This window comes from Pipistrellus hanaki, assembly GCF_964339955.1.
Source record: "Pipistrellus hanaki genome assembly, chromosome: 17".
NCBI classification, from domain to species: domain Eukaryota; kingdom Metazoa; phylum Chordata; class Mammalia; order Chiroptera; family Vespertilionidae; genus Pipistrellus; species Pipistrellus hanaki.
In genome coordinates, this window is record NC_140519.1 from 19,565,251 (window position 1) to 19,585,295 (window position 20,045).

The window sequence follows — 20,045 nt, forward strand, 5'->3', positions numbered from 1 at the left end:
TGCACACGAATCCATGTGCCAGTAGCTCTCTGCAGGGTTTGGCCACTCCATGCCCACTGCCCAGAGGCTCTCTGTGGCCCAGAGGCCCATACGCATTGCATGTCCTGCCCTGGTCAGAGGCCCTTCATTGTTGGGATGATGACGTAAGCATTTTGCCAGGCTGCTCATGCTGCCCGCTCTCAGTGGCCAACCTGTCCTGCCTCCCCCTCTCCTCTGGCCCTCCACCCCCCCCGCCCCCCAAGACTGGGGAACTCTGGCAGGACTGAGAGGACTGGGTGCCTCCATCTTTGTGAGGGAATGACAGTTAATTTGCACATTATCCTTTTATTAGATAGGATTTGTCACAAGGTTGAGTTTGTCTTTTTTTAGTAAGATCCCAATGATCATTAAGCTAACTCTTCTTTACACACAATTATTTGTGAGTTTTTCTTAAGTGCACGTTGAGTTTTTCCTACTTGGAATATCTTCAGAAAAATTAAAATTCAATCAACAAATTGATATTTTAGTTTCATAGTTTAGGCATTAGAGATACTGAGACTGCTGTGGTTTTTGTTGTTGCTGTTTGATTGATTTTTTTTTTTTTTTGCTTTTCTTTCTGATGTTTTGTAACATAAAAATATAGCCATAAAAAGTCCTATATAACATAAACAAAGGTGACTATAAACAGTATACTTATTTGCAGTTATTAACAATCTTTTGTTTGAGTAATATCTGGCTTAGAGGCTAAATAACAACATAATAAGATGCAATTTTTAGAGGAAAAAGCTTTGGAAAGTCAAAGACAAAGACAGAAAAACAAAAATAGAATGGTTGTCCACTTTTGAGTACTGGGTATTTTTGAGGTTCAGCTGGTATGCGACTTGTCTGGCAGGAGAAGGATAGGCAATGAGCAAAAGAAGACAATTAATGAGATGGAGAGACAGAGACCTGATAACATCATTTGAATTCCTAGATCCAGCCTTGCTATATGCAACTTCAGACTTTCCAAATTTATGAGTCAATAATTTCTTTTTTTTTTTTTAATTTAAGTTACTTTGTGTTTGGCTTCTGTCACTTGAAACCCAAAACCCCAACTAGTATATGAGATGTTGAAAACAAAAATATCAATGATGTGAAGTTCCCTTGTAATTATGGGAGAATGAAAATATAATTCAATACGATTATATATTCATGATCTTTAGTAGCAATATTATAAAGGTTGATCAGATTATAATTCAATTTAAATTTAAAGCTAGTGACTTATAAAGTGGGTTATAGCTGATAACACTTTTACTGAAAACAAAATAACAAGCTAAGATAAAGTTTTATGCCTTCTTTTTAATAATCACTTTGTAATCACATGGTATAGCAGACTGCACCCCTATGTTCTAAAAGTCCTTTTTTATAGGAAAAAGATAAATGAACAGAATTCACTTTGGGATATATTATGGATGCTTACCAGTATTTAATACAGTCAACTTGGTGTCCCAAACCATCTGCCTCTATAACACAGATGACCCTAAGTTCAGCAAATTTTGTTTCCACACATGGAACTGTATATTATACATCTGGGGGATGCTGCTATAAAAAAAAACGGAAATTAAAAACTTTGAGCACGTCAACTATCCATGAAATTATTTGAAAACACTGGATAACCAAGACCTTGTAGAAAAATTATAAATTTTAATGGTTTTTAAGCAAGAAAAAGACAGCTTGATATGTGAGAATCTCCGGAAGGTTTTTTTTTGTTTGTTTGTTTGTTTGTTTTAATTCTTTATTGTTTAAAGTACTACCTGTTGTTTCCTTTCCCCTCATTGACGTATCCCTGGCCATTCCCACTCCCACTCCCAGTACATGCCCGCATCCCCCTACTGGTCTGTGTCCACGGGTTCTGCTTATATATATGCATACAAGTCCTTTGGCTGATCTCTTAACCCCCACTTCCCTGCTTTCCTTTGCAACACATTTTCTTCTTGTTTAGTATTTATCACAAGCATAGGAGAAATGCATTCAACAATTTAATTCAATGTTTCCTGAGATCTGTGTCAGTTTCTTCTCACCTGATAAGTATGCTTTCCTTTGGGGCAATGCATGTGCTCCTTGTACTTGAACTATTTCCTCTGATTTAAAAACAATTATTTTTCTCTATGTTCACAGTTATTTTCTTGTTCATGGTTATTTCCATGTTCACAGGTAGTTTCTTCTTTCTTATTGGTGATGTTGCTCCTAACCATCTATACTAATAAAAGGATAATATGCTAATTAGACCGGGTTGACCAGACATCCTTTGGTCATCTGGTCCTTCTTTCAGGCAAACCAAGGTGGCCGGAGCCAAGGCATAAACAGTTAGGGATGATCAAGCCAGCACCAGAGGCAATTAGGGCAATCAGGCTGGCAGGCAGATGGGTTAGAGGTGATCAGGAAGGCAGGCAGAGTGGTTAGGGACAATCAGGCAGGCAGGCAGGTGAGCTGTTAGGAGCCAGTAGTCCTGGATTGAGAGAGGGATGTCGACTGCCCTGAAGGATTGGGCCTAAACTGGCAGTTGGACACCCCCTTAGGGGTCTTGGATTGGAGAGGGTGCAGGCTGGACTGAGGGACCCTGCCCCGTCATGCACAAATTTTGTGCACTGGGCCTCTAGTAGTTAATAATGAATGTAACTAATTTTGACTAATTTTTATTTACCAATTTTTATTTTGTAAATCTGTTTCTTTGCTATTGTTTCTTCTAGCACTCAGAATAATGTTTTTTTTTTTTGTGATTATTACTCAAGTATCTAGTTACATTAGACTATGTCGTGGTTATTAGAATTAAACATTATTTGGAGAATTAATATGTGGCATAAAAAGATGATGCCTCCACAGGGAATGTTATGGGTTGAACTGTATCCATCAAAATTCCACATGCTGAAATTCTAAGCCCCATTCCTAAAATTGAGAATTTATTTGGAAATATGATCATTTCAGATGCAATTAGTTAAGATGTGGTCATACAACTAGTAGAGTGGGTCCTTCATACAATGTGATTGATGTCTTTACAAAAAGAGAAAATTTGGACACATCGGCACACAGAGAGAGTGTTATGAAAAGATTGGAGTTATGTTGTCACAATCAAGGAAATGCCAGGGGCTGGAGAGAGGCTTTCCCTCAAACTTTCAGAAGGGCCATGGCCCTGCCAACCCTTGGTCTCAGCATTCTAATACGCTTCTATTGTTGAAGCCACCAAGTTTGTGATTCTCTGTCATGGAGACTTGGCAACTAATACAGAAGAGGTCCTTAACCCTTTGGGTAAGAATAGAGAAGCCTCTCTATGCCTTTGCCTGGCAGGTACAACTAATGTTTATGGGTTATGTAGTCTTTTTTGCTTCCTTTAACAACTTAGTACAGTGGTTCTCAACCTTTCTAATGCCTCAACCCTTTAATACAGTTCCTCATGTTGTGGTGACCTCCAACCATAAAAGTATTTTTGTTGCTACTTCCTAACTGTAATTTTGATACTGTTATGAATCATAATGTAAATATCTGTGTTTTCCAATGGTCTTAGGCTCTATAGCAGCGGTTCTCAACCTGTGGTCACCAAAGGTCCACAACATGAAGAACTGTATTAAAGGGTTGAGGCATTAGAAAGGTTGAGAACCACTGACTTAGTAGATAAAGACATTTCCTGAATTTGCGGTAAAAAAACAGAATTCAAAGGCCAAGAACACATCCTCAGGAAGACTCTTCAGCTCTAGATCCATTGTTTTTCTGCTGAGTGCACTGTCTTGTTTTATATGCCTGTTTTGTAATCTCAGGATATTAACAAGTGTCTTTCTAAGTGCACTACTCAGCTTGATTAATATGCTTTCACGAGATGTCCCAGAAACATTTATAGTTTAATGAGCCAAATTGATTGGTTTCCTAAAGATAGGTCATTTGAAAGAAGGGTTCAATACTCTTTTTCCAGCCAATTAAATATTTTTGAAAACAACTCTTTAGTTAGACAACTAAACCTAAATTTTTAGAGAGACAATGAGCTCAAAAGCAGATTAATAAAGGAAATAGACCTTAACTGTAATTAAGGACTTTATAAATTAGAACTTATATTATTAACTAACTTAATTATAGATTTTATCCTGGCTTGAGCAGAATGGTGTTTGTTTTATTTTGTTCGCTTTTTACTTTTTCTGACTTTTCCTAGGCTAGTTTCTGGACTGTTTTATTTCTACCTGTCTTCATCATTTATATCTAACTAGAGGCCCAATGCACTTGTGCATTCAGGGTGGTGGGGTGCCTCAGCCTGGCCTGCACCCTCTTGCAGTCTGGGAGCCCTCGGGGGATGTCCGACTGACAGGTTAGGCCTGCTCTGATAACTACTGGGGATTTAAAACAGGAAAGAAAAGTAAAAATTAAAATGAGAACAGTAGTTGTGACAAGTTGTCTTCCAGATGACCACCACCAATCCCTTCCCTCCCTGCAGGAGCAAACCGCTGGTCATGGAGAGGTAAGGTCTCTTCCTCCTCTCCCTCCTGACTCTGGGCTGGCTTTTGCCTCGCACCTGAGGGAAACCAGCTGCTCTGTAAGAAATATGCTGTCCTGTGACGACCATGATGCCAGAAGCCCCAGCTTTATATATGCAGAGGTCCTTGTGGAAGAGACCCCGTATGGGGAGCAAGGGACCAGGTGTATGAAGCAGCCATGTTAGAAATTGATGCTTCAGACGACCCACCCCAGCCGAGGCCACGTGGATGGAGATGAAGTGTCTGGCCAAGTCCTCCTCACCCTCCTGAACCACAAGATTGTGAGCAAGATCAAATAAGTGTCCTCAGTCCCCGAGGTTTCGCATAGAGAGATAACTGAGAAAGTAGGTTAAAGAAAGAATATAATGCAAGGAAATGTGGGTGGAAGATAAGCAAGAGGTAAGATAAGACTAAAGGATTCAAAAGGATCTGGAAAACTCTGAAGCTGAATTGAAAAGACAGGTGGTAGGGAATCAAATCCATAAAATGAAAGTAGGAAAACTGTCTAAGAGGGAACATATGTTAAAGAAGAATGCTTCCAAAAGGAAGACAGGGATCTCAAGGAAAGGGAGAATTCAATTAGAATTGCAAATTATCTTGCCACACCTATTCCAGAAGAACTGCGTAAAATCCCAAGTACGTAGTATAATGTGAAACAGAAACTTGGTGGGGGAAAACCTTATGGACATCAGCATTCACATTCTATAAGTAATAGTTATTCATTGAATGTCCATATGGCCTAAAAATCGGTGATTTATAGTTGGAGGACACAATCCCTACCCTCATGGAACTTATAAACGTATTACACCTAATTTTTGTCTTAGAATGACAATGTAGTAACCCCTCAAATTATGAACAAACACTGGAATCTCTACTAGTACTTTGTAGAGAAATAGTAATATTTCTACATGGTCAGTATGAAGCCATATCTTCAAGAAAAGGAGACAAACATATCAGGAAGTTATAGAAAAGCCAGGCCTAGCCCAGCCAGCATGGCTCAGTGGTTGAGTGTCAACCGAAGAAGAATCAGAAAGCCTTGGTTTGATTGCCAGGCAAGGTACAAGTTTGCAGGCTTAATCCCTGGGGGATTGAAGAGGGAGGCAGCCAATCAATGATTCTGTCTCATCAGTGATGTTTCTGTCTCTTTCTCCCTTCCCCTTCCTCTCTGAAATCAATAAAAGTATATTTTAAAAAGAAAAGTTAGGCCTGGAAGCTAAAATCTGAAAACTTAAGGGATGCGAATATAGGGCCATGCCTTCTAGGAAACTCAAATGTTGGTTACTAATTGATGATGAGGTTGCAACACTGGATACATAAGAAAGTTTCTCAATGGGCTGCAAAGAAGCCTGCTATTGCTTTTTAAAAAAAATAGAAGAGAGTTTTAAATAAAGAATACAGGAGTGTGTCTTGCTTCATGTCTTCCTAAAAAGTCCTACATAATTTGGCTCTGTTTTAAAAATCGAGGGATATTTGTCATCGAGAATCTCATAGTAAATCTTAAAGTGTATTGTTAGGGAAGCAAAAGCTCCCCAGAATACATTTCTTTCTTCTTAAAAAAAAACACATCGATTCAGATTTTCACATCCATATTTCAGCTAAGAACAGATTTTTTTGAACGTTAAGATTTACATCAGCAGTAAAGAATAAGAGGAGATAAAATCACTGAGTTCCTACTCATTTGGTAGTTTTAGCCAGTTTTTTAATTTTTGTTGTGTTTTTTGTTTGTTTGTTTGTTTGTTTTGCAGTGGCCATGTTTTCTCTTCCTTCTAAAATCAGCCCAATTTGTTTTATAAACTATTGCTCACTCTTATCTCCCCACCCCCTCACTGCATTCATTGCCAATGTCCCCTTACCTATGGCATTTTACACTTGAGGAAAGCCGTGGTTGATAACAAAAGGCCTGCTAATGGCACCAATTAAGAGGTGTGAATGTCATGTGTTACCTTACCAGCTTTGTTGCTGAACATGCTTATTAGTAATTGTACAGGTGCAGGCTTTTAAGTTCATGAGGTTAATACTGACACACAGCTTTGTTTTGGCTGTTTAAACATTGAAAAATGATGGGTAAAGGCTAGTCTGTGTTAAAGAACGAATAGATGTCAGTGCTGTACTTTCTCAGATGGAAAAATCTTTCAATCAACTTAAAGCAATACAGGTGACATTCCAATGAGGGAGTCTCTGGGTTCAGTTTATCAAAGGGCAGGCATTTTGGGTTCTCTTGCCCTCATGGAGAGGTGGGAGCTTGCCTTTCTGTTCCTGGACTGTGGAATTCTACTGGAAGGTCAGTTGAGAACACAACACTAGACACGTGTAGAGTTAATTAAAAGAAAATCCTCTGTAAGGATTTCTCTAAGCCACAGTTTCTCTACATTAATCTCTTTCCAGAAGCTTTACTCATTTATCGAATCAGTTATAGATACATCCGTTGACTTCCTTTTTAACATTTTTCACTAATAAAGTAGCTGATTATTTTATTAACTGTTTCAGTGTCACATACCCTCAGTTTGATAGGAACACGAGATCAGCCTCTGATTAGGGAAGGTAACAAAAATTCATTTTTACAAAGGTGACAACTAAGGTCTGTGACATTATAAGACTTGCCCATGGCTATTAAACAAAGATTAACCTCAATTTGCAAAGATAGATTTTTTGGGAAGAGCTAACCTTCCATTTTTTTTCCTCTGGCAGAATGAGTAATTCCTAGGAGGAGCTGGTAATTTTAGCTTGTCCTCAAGCCCACTGAAATATCTTTGCTCTTTCCATGCATCTGTAAGAGCAACTGTTGTTTTCAGTCATTCAGGGGGAAAGTGTGCGGTAGGGGCCTCTTCTATTTCTGTGGTAGACTCCACAACAAATACAGAACATCTCTCTGGCTCCTGGGAACCTAAACTGCAAGGTTTTGAGAACTGCTGTGCAGTGGTAACACTAGCTGGTTGATTGGAGATCAGTTCCCAGACCACATTTGAGGGATTTGAGCTGAGTCCTGGTTGACCAGTGATCCCCTTGGTCTTGCTCATGATTTGCCTCACTTGCTTTTTGTCCTACAGTAAGGGGGTATCGTGGAGGTGTAAATGGCTGAATGTCAGGAGTACAGGTTGCCCTTCTCTCTGAATACAGGGATAAATAGAACCCTTTACCCATGATTGAGCAAATGAATACACTCCAAATTCTTAGCTTGTGACCAGTACATTGTAAATGCCTAAGAAATGGGAGTCATTGTTGTTAGCAACTTACTAGCCTCTGGGACATTTGCATCATATCCTATATAATAAAGAGGTAATATGCAAATTGACTGTCACACCCTCACAAAGATGCCTGCCTACGACCAGGCCGGCAGAGGGGTTAGTGAGGGACAACCAAAAGACTGAACAAACAGGCTGCATGGGGGGACAGTTGGGGGCAATTAAGCTGGAAGAGGGGGCAGTGAGAGGTGATCAGGCTGGCGGGAGTGGGGGCAGTTAGGAGCAACCAGGACGGTAGGGAGGGGGTAGTTAGGGGCAACCAGGCTGGCACACAGAGGCAGTGAGGGGCGATCAGGCTAGTGGTGGGGGCTGGGGGGGGGGGGGGGTGGAACGGAGGAAGTTAGAGGCTACTATGCAGGCAGGCAGGCGAGAGATTAGGAGCCAGCAGTCCAGGACTGTGAGAGGGATGTCTGACCGGTTTAGGCCCAATCCTGGCAGTCAGATATCCCCCAAGAGATACCGGATTTGGAGAGGGTGCAGGTTGGGCTGAGGGACTGCCCCTCCCCTCCATGCACAAATTTCATGCACCGGGCCTCTAGTATTTAATAACCACAAAGACAACTTAACATGTATGTTGGACTCCATTCGGCCTTTTTTTTTTCTTTTTTAAAAATATATTTTTATTCATTTCAGAGAGGAAAAGAGAGCTAGAAACATCAATGATGAGAGAGAATTGTTGATTGGCTGCCTCCTGCAAGCCCCACACTGGGGATCAAGCCCACAACCTGGGCATGTGCCCTTGACTGGAATTGAACTCAGGACTCTTCAGTCTGCAGGCTGATGCTCTATTCCAGTGTTTCCCAACCTTCTCTCATGATGAGAATCACCTGGTGGAGTTGTTAAAACACAGATTCCTGAATCCCAACTAAGAAGTGCTAAACTAGAATTTTTGAGAACATATAGGTAAAATTGCATACCTAACTTAGTGCTCTGTATATAACATCTGTCTTAGATCACTAGTGAAGTATACAATTTTACCTATATGTTCCCAAAAATCCTAGTTTAGCACTTCTTAGTTGGGATTCAGGAATCTGTGTTTTAACAACTCCACCAGGTGATTCTCATCATGAGAGAAGGTTGGGAAACACTGCTCTATTCACTGAGCCAAACAGGTTAGGGCCATTCAGCTTTTTCTTTAGCATGAAACTAGGGACTCTTTCCCCCTTTACTTTACATTTCAAATTCTTTGCAGCCAGTTATGGCTAAGATCAGGCCAATGGGATGTGAGTGAAAGTGATATGTATATTTCTTGGCTATAAACTTAAAAATCCTTTTCTTGACTATTTTTTCCTTCTCTTTTGTGCTGGAACATACATTCTCAGAAGATTCAGCTTTGACCCTGAAGGCAAAGACAATACTGTAGACTTATGATTCTCAAGGTGAAGTCTTAAAACTATTGGCATCAACATCACATGAGAACTTGTTAGAAATGCAGACTCTTGGGTCCCACTCTGACCTCCTGAAGCAGAAACTCTGGGGTGGTCTCAGATAGCCTTCCAGTTGATTCTGGTGCCATAAAGCAGGGACTGACAAACTATGGCCCATGGACCAAAACCACTACCAGGGGTCCTCAAACTTTTTAAAGTGGGGGCCAGATCACGGTCCCTCAGAGAGCTGGAGGGCCGGACTATATGAACTACTAATTCCTACTGTAACACCTCGGCTGCGCTCACTGCCCAAAAAACCTGGCGGGCCGGATCAGACTCCTCTGCGGACCGCATGTGGCCCGCGGGCCGTAGTTTGAAGACCCCTGCACTAGGCAGTCTGACTTTATATATCCTGTTTCCCCGAAAATAAGACAGTGTCTTATATTAATTTTTTCTCCCAAAGTTGCCTTAGGTCTTATTTTCAGGGGATATCTTATCTTTCCATGCGCTAGGTCTTATTTTTGGAGGATGTTTTATTTTCAGGGAAACACGGGTAGCAATGAGCTAAGAATGGTTTTCATGTTTTTAAAGTTACAACAATAACAACAAACAATTTGGCCTGCTCACCTGAGGACTTTCAAGCAAAAGAAAAATAAGCTTCTTTCATTTGTAAGCCTCCATATGTGAGGAACTCACAGCAGCTGAGCCCATACCCTAATTCTGTGGTCAGCACACTGTGGCTTGCGAGCCACATGCGGCTCTTTGGCCCCTTCATTGTGGCTCTTCCACAAAATACCACGTACTGGGTGAGTCTATTTTGAAGAAGTGGCGTTAGAAGAAGTTTAAAAAATTTGGCTCTCAAAAGAAATTTCAATCGTTATACTATTGATATTTGGCTCTAGTTGTCTGTGGTTTGATTTCAGTGTCCCCCGCCACATCTGTCTCGGTGGCTCTCTTTGAAGAGTCAGATGTTGGATTTGTCTAACAGTCTTTCACATAAGTGAGCCCTAGAGGCTTCAGAAAGATTACTGGAGCTCCAAGGTCAAATTCAATCTACATGGCTAATTACACTGAAGTGTTTTTCCAATGAAATAATCTTGCCAAAATAACCAGTAATCTTATACTCAATGATCTTGCACGTATACATCCTTCTTCCGATATATTGAATTAGAATGCTTGGCATATCAGCAATGACCAAAGGATCACGGCCCAACTTCTGGCTGATGCAAATAGCTTTATCTTTGTTTCAAAAGGTTCGTTGGGTGACATCTCCAAGGTAGAATTTGATGGTGTTATCTCCAACTGTTGGCGGCTGTGGGATTTCTTTTTAAGAGGACAGGTATGGTTTAGGCTTGACACGTAAGACTGTTGCAGTTAAGGAGATGACTCAGAAGGTTTAAATGCCCTTGTAAGGCGAGGGGTCTGCATTCCCAGCTCCCCGTGTTTCTGATGCCAGGCTAGTCTTCCTGTCTAGATCCGATGGTGCCATGGAGACTCAGCCTTGGCAAGCATTTCAGAGAAGGAAGAGAAAGTGATTCTGAACTACAGAGCTCAGTTGGCAAACGCTGCTCTTCTCTCTGTGTCTCGGAAATGTATAAATCCCAAAGCAAGCAAGGTGGTGAGCCTGACTCCCAGCGGGAGCCGAGCGTCCCCAGGTGGGTCACCGCACACAAGGGCAAGCTCCGGTTTGGGGTAGTGTGGGTGAGTGGGCTGGCAGAGGGGGCTGGGTTTGCGGGGAGAGGCAGCGGCTTCCCAGCACTCCGCGAGCACAGTTGTGACCACAGGCTCGCGCGTGTCATTTTGTGCGCAGTAATGATGCCTGACGAGAGGTCTCCCGCTTGCAGATAGCCGGCTGTTGTCCTAAAAATGCAAACCATCGCCTCGGGCCATGGAATCGGGAACAGGCAGAGGACAGAGGCTCCGGCTGGGCACCCCACTGCTTGCCCTCCCTTCAGCACTTGCAACTTGGACCCAGAAAGCTGGTCTTTACCCTTGTACATAAGGACACAGAAGAAAGAGATTTTTTTTTTTTAAAGCTGTCCCAGAGGCCTATGGGATGGTTTTTAATCCCGGCGTTTTGTTGAGAGGATATTAAATAAGATGGGGGCAGGGGATGATCCTACACCAGTCCCCAAGCTCCCATGTGTTTTCTCATGCAAAATAAAGCCTTTGAACTTGAAAGCTGCCTTTTGCCACTTTCCCCAGTTTCCCCCTTCTCTTCCCCCGCCACCCCATCCTCTCTTTTCTCTGTAGAGTAGCACGCCAATAGCAGACTGCCCCCCTAAGTCCTTTTGTAAGGAAGGCTCCTTAACAATCAGTGGGGTGGGTGAATGCTGGGGTTCAGCACCTCCAGGCCCCTTGCTCCTTTTGAGGAACCCCCAAACTGAAGGGAATCCCTGGGCGGGGTGGGGGCATCGGGGGAAGCACCGATGCCCAAAGACCAGAGGACACCGGGCCTGGTCTTGAGCAGCTCTGCCCGGGCCCCAGTTGGCAGGGCAAACGGAGGCGTTGTCCCTTTCTGCAGTGTTTGCTTGTTGTTTGTTTTTGTTTTTGAAATGTTGCCTTCCTGCTTCCCCAGCAGCCTGCTGGTCCTGAGGCTGCAAATGCTGCCTTGACTCTTGAGGCGAGGCAAGCTTTGAGTTGTCACTCGCCTCCCCTTGGTGCTGAGAGTCTTTATTGCTTCACTGCTCACATTTCAGAAAGCCTCCTTCCTCCTCTTGTCAGTCTCCTTGGGAGCAGACCCCTGAACCTGGGGGGCAATGCATGTTCCTTGTGCTTTCAGGCATCTATTATTTCTATGGGATTCTTGACAGAAAACAAAGGGCTAAAAAAACACACACCAAACACCCTGTCGATTTTCTGCTGTCAAGGAAACAAGCTGTTCTCCCATGTAAGGCTCTCGTGGTAAACCCAGTGAAAACTTTATTAAGAATTGATGAAAGGAGTCGGTCTGTCACAGAACTCACCTGGTGTCGTTTGAAGAGCTACATGTGAGTCTCTGATTGTAAGGTCCAGCTCTGGTCATGCCCTTGGGTTTCTCCAAGGCCTGGGCAAAGGGGCAAATCCTAGTATTTCTGAGCGGAGCTTTCACTGAGGGCCACGCTGCTTCTTTGGGGAAGAACATCGCCAACCCCTCACATCTATATGGCACCTGCTGGCTCTTAACCTGTTAACCGGGGAGTTCCCTTTTTAATCACGCAAAGTACAACGGGCGCATACTCTTTCACTAGGACGTGTCAGTACGTCAAGCCCAGTGGACGTATATATTATTATTTTTTTAATACAGAAAAATAAACAAAAGCACACAAATAAAATAGAAATATTGAGTTTAAAAAATTGAAATATAGATGTAAAACTTCAAAACTCAACTTCCGTGTGATATATTTTAAAACAATTGTTGATACATAGTGCTACCTTACAATCTGGACACCAGTATGTAGATTCTTTCCTAACACCTTTTTTGTAGCAAACTTGGCATTTCCTGGATTTAGTTTTTCCTATATCGCTTTTCATTTGTTCTGGAAAATGCCTTTCAACTAAGCGTGATGGTTTAGATGTAGAGCTGCTTGTTGATGTCTTTGGGTGGGTTTTCACTATGTTGTTATCTACCAATTTCTCTACATACTCTATCAAAAAGTGTAATCGATCCAAATGACCTTTATCTTTTTTGTATTTAATATATGCATTGAAGCAGCACATATCAATTAATCGTAGAAAAATTTTTTTATAAATTTTTTTTACCCTATTACAGGCAGCCGTGTAGGCCACCATAACTCCATCTCCCAAATCTACGCCGCCCATATTCTTGTTATAATCCAGGACAACATTCAGTTTTTCTTGCCTTCTTCCTCTCTTTTCAATCATTGTCTTTTCATCATTATGAATAGAACTGAGCATCAATACGTCTTTTTTATCCTTCCATTTTAAAACCATAAGTTTGTCTTTGATTCTTATTATATGTTCATTTTTCTGTAATTTTTTTGTTTTTATTTCACTGGGGATTCCGACTCTGTTTATCCTCATTGTTCCAACAATGTCTGTATTGTTTTGACACCAGAGTTCAGCCAAATGAATTGACGTATAGAAATTATCTAAGTAAATCCTATACCCTTTATTCAGTAAGTCATGTGTTAGCTCCAAAACAATTCTTGTTGATTGTTTTTCTTGTGGGTAGTTCGAACCATAATTTGTGTCCTTGCCTGTGTATAAAATTATATTTTGTACGTATCCAGATTGGCTTTCACTCAAAATAAACAACTTCATTCCAAATCTAGCTCTTTTTGTAGATATATATTGTTTCCAAGATAAATTCCCTTTCCATAATAAAAGAGATTCATCTACGCATATTTCTCGTTCACATACATAAAAACTTTTAAACTTTTCTAACAAATTATTGATGATTGGATCAATTTTATATGTTTTTCTATTATATAAAGGTTGGAGATATAAAAAATATAAGTAAATAATATATAATACGAAAATAGGTAGGTAAGTGTAAGTACGTACCCGTCATTGCTCACCCAGAACATGTCCACCACTCTCAATAGCGAAATTATACGTGTCTTAAATTCATGTCGAGACATGTATGGATGCCTAATACCTTTGTTGTTCGGAAATATACGTCCCTCCCATTTCAGGGCGCAACATATATTTCAAGGACGTATTCATATGTCCTACCCGTATCCGATATTGTTTACGTTTGACGTATTTATACATCCCGCTCGGTGATCAGGTTAAGCCCTTCCTCATGAACTTCCCAGCTTGCCCCCCATCAGATCCTGCCAGGAAAGCAGGCCCCAGCTCCCAGGGCCAGCACACAGTGGGACACAGGGCAGTTGGGGCAATCTGATGCCCTGTTGGGGTTTCAAGTACAGGACTGAGTATGCATAACCCCTCTCTGTATGTCTCCATTTTTCTTTTTTTATTCACTATAGCCTATTTGCTGATTATTTTTCTTAAAATCCCACCCTCCAGGGAAATTCAGCAGGTAGTCCAGGCTTTGTCCCCAGGGGCTCTCTCTCTTTATGGGTAAGAGCCAGTTTATCCCACGGATCCCTCAGATTTCAGTATGACTTGATAACCTTGAATTGTGGCCACAATGGTGGTACTCTGTCATTTTCAGTGATTTAAACTTTATTCTTTTAATTGATTCCAATAAAGGTAATTCGTATAGTGGGGCCCACCAAAGGCCCAGCCCATGTCTGAAATGGAAACCTAATTTGAGGGCACTCACAGGAAATGCCTCATCGTCAAGGAGACTTAACACTCACCCATCGCTATCCTCCAACTCAGGCGTTAGCCAGCCCACCTTCCAGAGCCAACAGGACTCTGGCCTTAGGAGGACAGCCCCCACCTCCCAGCCAATCATGCCTGTTTCTGAAATGCCTCTTCTAATGGTCTCTCCAGGCAAGGGTTCTTGCCATTGAGAGTAATCCATGGATTACTTTCCCTTGTATAAAGGACATCAAACTTGTTACTAAACGTTAACAATTTTGCAGTGTTGTGGGGAAGGGATTCTCAACATCCTTGTCAGGTAAAGGCAGTTGAAGCTCAGGGCAAGTTTGACTTTGCCCTTCCCTGTCCATCATCGTGCTTCTCTCCACTTCCAGGCACTTGGGTGGCAACTCGGGTATGTTCACAGACGCACAAGGCCTTCCTCTATTTTTGAGAAGCCCGTAAACCAGCAGAGGATTGTGATATGTGTGGTGGGCTGGCATGGCCATGGCATACTCAGCCCCAGGGCGCCTTATGTGCCACGCCAGCTCAGCCAGGTTCAGTGACCCTGAGAGGGGGCGGTGAAGGATTGAGAAAAGACAGACAAGAGAATGAAAGCTGGGTCTGGGTGGTTCGCTGCTTCCCTGGTGGAGAAATAGTGCCATGGACTACAAGCCGTGTCTTCATTTTATAGCTGATGCCACGAGGCTAAGTAAGGGTGTGGTAAAGATGTTTACAACATTCTCTTGGGTTTCAATCCTCCTCAACTACATGCACCTGATCAAGCTTTGTTTACTTGCAGCCTATATCACTTAGGCACGTGGGGCCACGTGTTCGGACCATGGATTCAAGCTTACAACTACAGCTGTTGGCTATAATTGTGCTGGGAGAGCTCTGCCCTCCAAGCGGGGACTTGCACATGGCCACGAGAGGACTGTGCCCTCTCATCAGTCCAAGGCTTGAACCTGTCCAAAATCTGTGGCCGCTCTCCACAGATATGTACGAAGAATTAGAATTCAAGGTAAAATTGTATCCCTATGAAAAGAAGAACTAAGTATCCTCTTGTTTCAGAGTAGGGAGAGATTCTTTTTGGTGGAAGGAACATGGGGAGTGGCTGGTGAAAGCTGTGGTTTTGGCATCGTAGGAATCTGGGCTGAATCAGCCTCACTAGTTGCTGGCTGCTGGTATGGGACAAATTATTTTAGGTTTGTTATCTGTGGAGCTGGGTTTGTTGTACTTACAGCATTTCCATGGAGATTAAGTAAGACAATGTATAGCACAGAGTGAGGACTCCATAAATGGTAGCCATTATTGGAATACTTCGCACGCATAGGATTTTGACAGCTGGAGATAGGGTAGATCAGTGGTTGGCAAACTCATTAGTCAACAGAGCCCAATATCAACAGTACAACGACTGAAATTTCTTTTGAGAGCCAAATTTTTTTTAACTTAAACTACTGTGTTTTTTCGAAAATAAGACATCCTCCGAAAATAAGACCTAGCGCATGGAAAGATAAGACATCCCCTGAAAATAAGACCTAGTGCAACTTTGGGAGCAAAACTTAATATAAGACACTGTCTTATTTTCGGGGAAACAGGGTATATGTATGTACATTGTTATTAACTTAATTAGGGTACTCCTAAGCTGGCCTTTGCTAAAAACTCAAGGGATCAAAGAGCTGCATGCAGCTTGCGAGCTGTGGTTTGCTGACCACTGGGGTAGATGATGACTTTTTATTTTATTTTATTTTTTTATGTGTGGTGGAAAGAATTTTAAGAAGGGGTAACCAGGTCAGATTTTCACTATGTAGAAATCATTTTCTGACATTTCTGACAAGGGAAACTCCTAGTATTTCTGTTTTGCAGTCCTAAAATTATACTGTGTGGTACAAGTCGCATGCACAGAAGGTAATTATCAAGGTAGTTACAATATGGCCAGTACAAAGCACTATCCCTTCTCGTTACAGCAGCTGGGAAAGATATTGCTGTCTCCTATGGACAGAGGAGAAAATAGGAGCCCTCGAGGTGACACGACTTTTTCTTGGTCACACTTTTTAGTGGTCAGACCAGATTTCTTTTTCTGATCCCAACCCAAGACTTCATATATCTGATTAGTGCTTGCAGTATAGTGTAGTAGGCATTGCTTGGAGTACTTTCTAATTTTAAGTCAATTAACCCATATTGTATTTCCTTGAAGTAAGTACTATCATTGCTACCCTACAGATAAGGGATGGAGGCACAGAGAAGGTAAGTAACCTGCCCAAGGTTCCACAGCATGGTGCTGTTCCCATGAGATTGTGTCTGGACTGGTTGGGTGCTCTCCTGTTTATCTTCTGCTTTGATCCAAACTGAGTGAGAAGCAACCTGAGATGAGTAGGTAGCCAGTAGGTGCCAGCATCACTGGGCAGCTGATGTGGTCTAGAGGCAGCTCAGAATCAACTTAGAGTTCATCTTCCTGCCCCAGAAATAGAAATGGGTAGCGAGTTTGAAATAGAGAACAGTTCTGACTGCCCAGTATCCCAAACACTCTCAAGGATGAGAAGTGCTTTCACAGGGGAGAGCCAATGGCTTTTGAAATTAAATAAATACTTGTATCTGGAGTGACTTCAGGTGACATCTGGACCATCAGAAAACGAAGAGACATGGGACTGGTCTTTCTGGAAAGATTTTTGTGAACAGATAATCTTTGTACTGAAAAAGATTCGCGAGGTAAGGTTTTTAAATAGCACTAGAGTCATGTTGACCCAACTGATTAAAATGAGGATATTCACAATGCAGTTTGGCTTTTTCCTCTCTCCCTTCAAGAGGCTTGTTGTACAACAGCCTGAGCTAAACATGCTGTGTCAATCTTATCTCTTACATTTCCCGGGTGTTTTCTTCTCAGAGCGTGCAACAACCTTGTCATCATTTTAAATATTTTTGCCTGTAAATTTCAGAATACTTGATCTGATTTTAATAAGACCCATGTGTGAAATGCTTTACTTTTTTAAATCTATCATTCTGAGTCTCTCTGCTCTTTAGTACAGCACAGCTTGGTAGCACTAGGTACGTCTTGTTGAAAGTATGTCCATAAATATGTCCCTTGCAGCATGGAACAGCTTGTTAAATTGGCAGTCCTCAGCAGTTTGCCTGGAAAAGTTTGCCTCACTTGTGATAGTCCAAATGTAGGGCAGAACACAGCGTAACTTTTTATCTAATTTTACCAATTGACATATTCTTCAGATTTTTAACTACCTCGTGCCTTTTCCTGAGTGTACCACTACCTGACTTTCAAATGGCTAAATTGTTCTTATGATTGCCAAATGTGGATAGGGAAACTACCTTTTGCTACTAGATATTAATTTGGGAGAAATTAAAGAATAATGTGAGTTAAAACAGGATGCTATAGCCACTGCAGGCCATGCATTCCCGTAGGCTGAGGCTGCTGATTTCTATTCTTGAGGTAAGATTGGTGGTGTTCTTTGTTATGGCAAGGGTAGGGCTTGCCAATTTTAGTCTTTTGAGTTTTATTGATATATTTTATTGGCGTGCAGTACTTAGTGGTACCCCATTATTGAGACTGATATACTTAGATATTTTATTGATGTACTGATGTACTTTGATTTTTCATCTCTCTCTGGCTAGGATCCTAATAAAACCAGGGGCAGCAGTTATAGGACTCTCAGTCCAAAGTGTGATGTCACAATGATGGGCCTTCAATGCCCCACCCTTTGCCCTCACCTCTGGGAGAGGAGGTATCATCTCTTCCCCCCTGTGTCTGTAACACACAGCAGGCAGCACCACATATATCTCCAGGCCTCTGGTCACCAGGTCACCTTGCTTGTCAACCTGTCATCGTTCTGTGTAAAATTTGCCAAGCCTCATCCTAGGGGAAAGCAACACAACAAAACAAGACAAAACAAAGCAAGTATCTGAACATGGCATATGTGAAGGGACTCCGGGCTTGGGCAGAGCACAACACAATGACTCTGTGTTTAATGGTCCTGTCTCGGTAGCCACCCCTTCCAGATGGCCCTCAGTGATTTCTGGTAAGTGGCCTGAAGAGAATGTATTTTCTATGCTTGGGTTCTGTCTGTAGATTTTTACCACTCAACAGAGGACTTGTCTCTTTCTGAAGAATCTATTAGAAAATACTGTTTTAGGAGTAATTTATTTTTGTTGTTAACCCTCACCAAGCAATTTTCCCATTGATTTTTAGAGAGAGTGGAAGATAGTGGGAGAGACAGAGAGAGAGAGAGAGAGAGAGAGAAAGAAAGAGAAACATCAATGTGAGAGAGACACACCTATAGGTTGCCTCCCACACATGCCCTGACCAGAGCTGGGGGGTCGAATGATCTTGCAACCAAGGTACATGACCTTGACCAGAATCAAACCTTGGAACTCTTTCATCCGAAGATCAACGCTCTATTGACTGAGCCAAACTGGCTAGGTTAGGGGTAATATTTGAAGAAAGCTTTCTTAGGAATTCAAAGTAAACATCCTAAAAATGATACCAAACTCTCTATCCCCTTCTTAAACGTGCTATCCAGGCTGCAGGTGGGTGAGGACCCCTGTATTTGGATCATTTAAATTTTGCTTGAATTATATGGGACATTTGACCATCTCTTGTTTTAAGGGTCAAGGTGTACATTCCAATCTTCTCTTAAGGTTAAGAAAAGAATCTGAAGCTCTATCTCAGTATTTCTCAAAAGCGAAGGCTTTGAGTCCCATTTCAGAGTTATGTTGGGTAGTCATTACAAGTGCACATTTCTGGAATCTACTTTTAACTCACTTAAATAAGAATTGCTAAGGTAAAATCTAGGTGATTCTGAAACACATAAAAAATTTGAGACCATCACCTTTGTTGTTCTGTACATAACTGGTATTCAATGTATTTTTTTTTTTTTGTGTGTGTGTGTGTGTGTGTGTGTGTGTGTAATGACTAAAAATAATCCAGAAGAATAAGATAAAATCACTGAATCATCTATAGCACATTCTTTTTAAAATTAAATGTCTTTCAGGCTTTAGTTTGATTCAACCGTGTTAAAACTGTGACCAAAGACATTCTAAATTGTGGTTAATAATTGAAAGAAAATTTCTTAGCTGTTCAGATTATCATTGGGGTGTTTGCAGGCTGTCCTCAACCTACATGGACCTCTTATTCTATTGTGGTTTGATCATGCTCTATATAGACTAAAAGGTGGAGTTGAAAATAAAAAGTCAGAAGCTTCTAGTGTGGATTACCATGACATGCTAGGGGACCAGATATGATTTTGAGTCTTCTATTGAACAATAACATCGAGAAGAGAAAATACTCCACCTTTGTAGAAAAAATAGTTAGGCTTTAATTTCACATCATTAACTGAAAGAGAAGCTGTAAATCAACATATAAGTTCTCAGACAAGCATTGTCTAATAGAAATGGAAGGTGAACCACAGATGTAATTAAAAATTTTCTAATATTTACTAAAAAAAAAAGTAAAGAAAAACAGGTGAAAATACTTTTATAATGTGTTTTATTTAACCCAATATTTAAAAAATGTCATTTTAACATTAAATATAAAATTATTAAGGAGATATTGGACATTTTAAAAATTATACTAGGTCTTCACATTTCAATTTGAATTAGCTATATTTCAAATTTCAATAGCTACATGTGGCTAGTGGCTGCCCTATTGGAAAACTTTGGCCTGGTCTGTTAATTCTCCCTTCACACATGAGTTTTCTAAGAGGGACTCTTTTGAAGGATGAATGATTTCAAAGGCAATA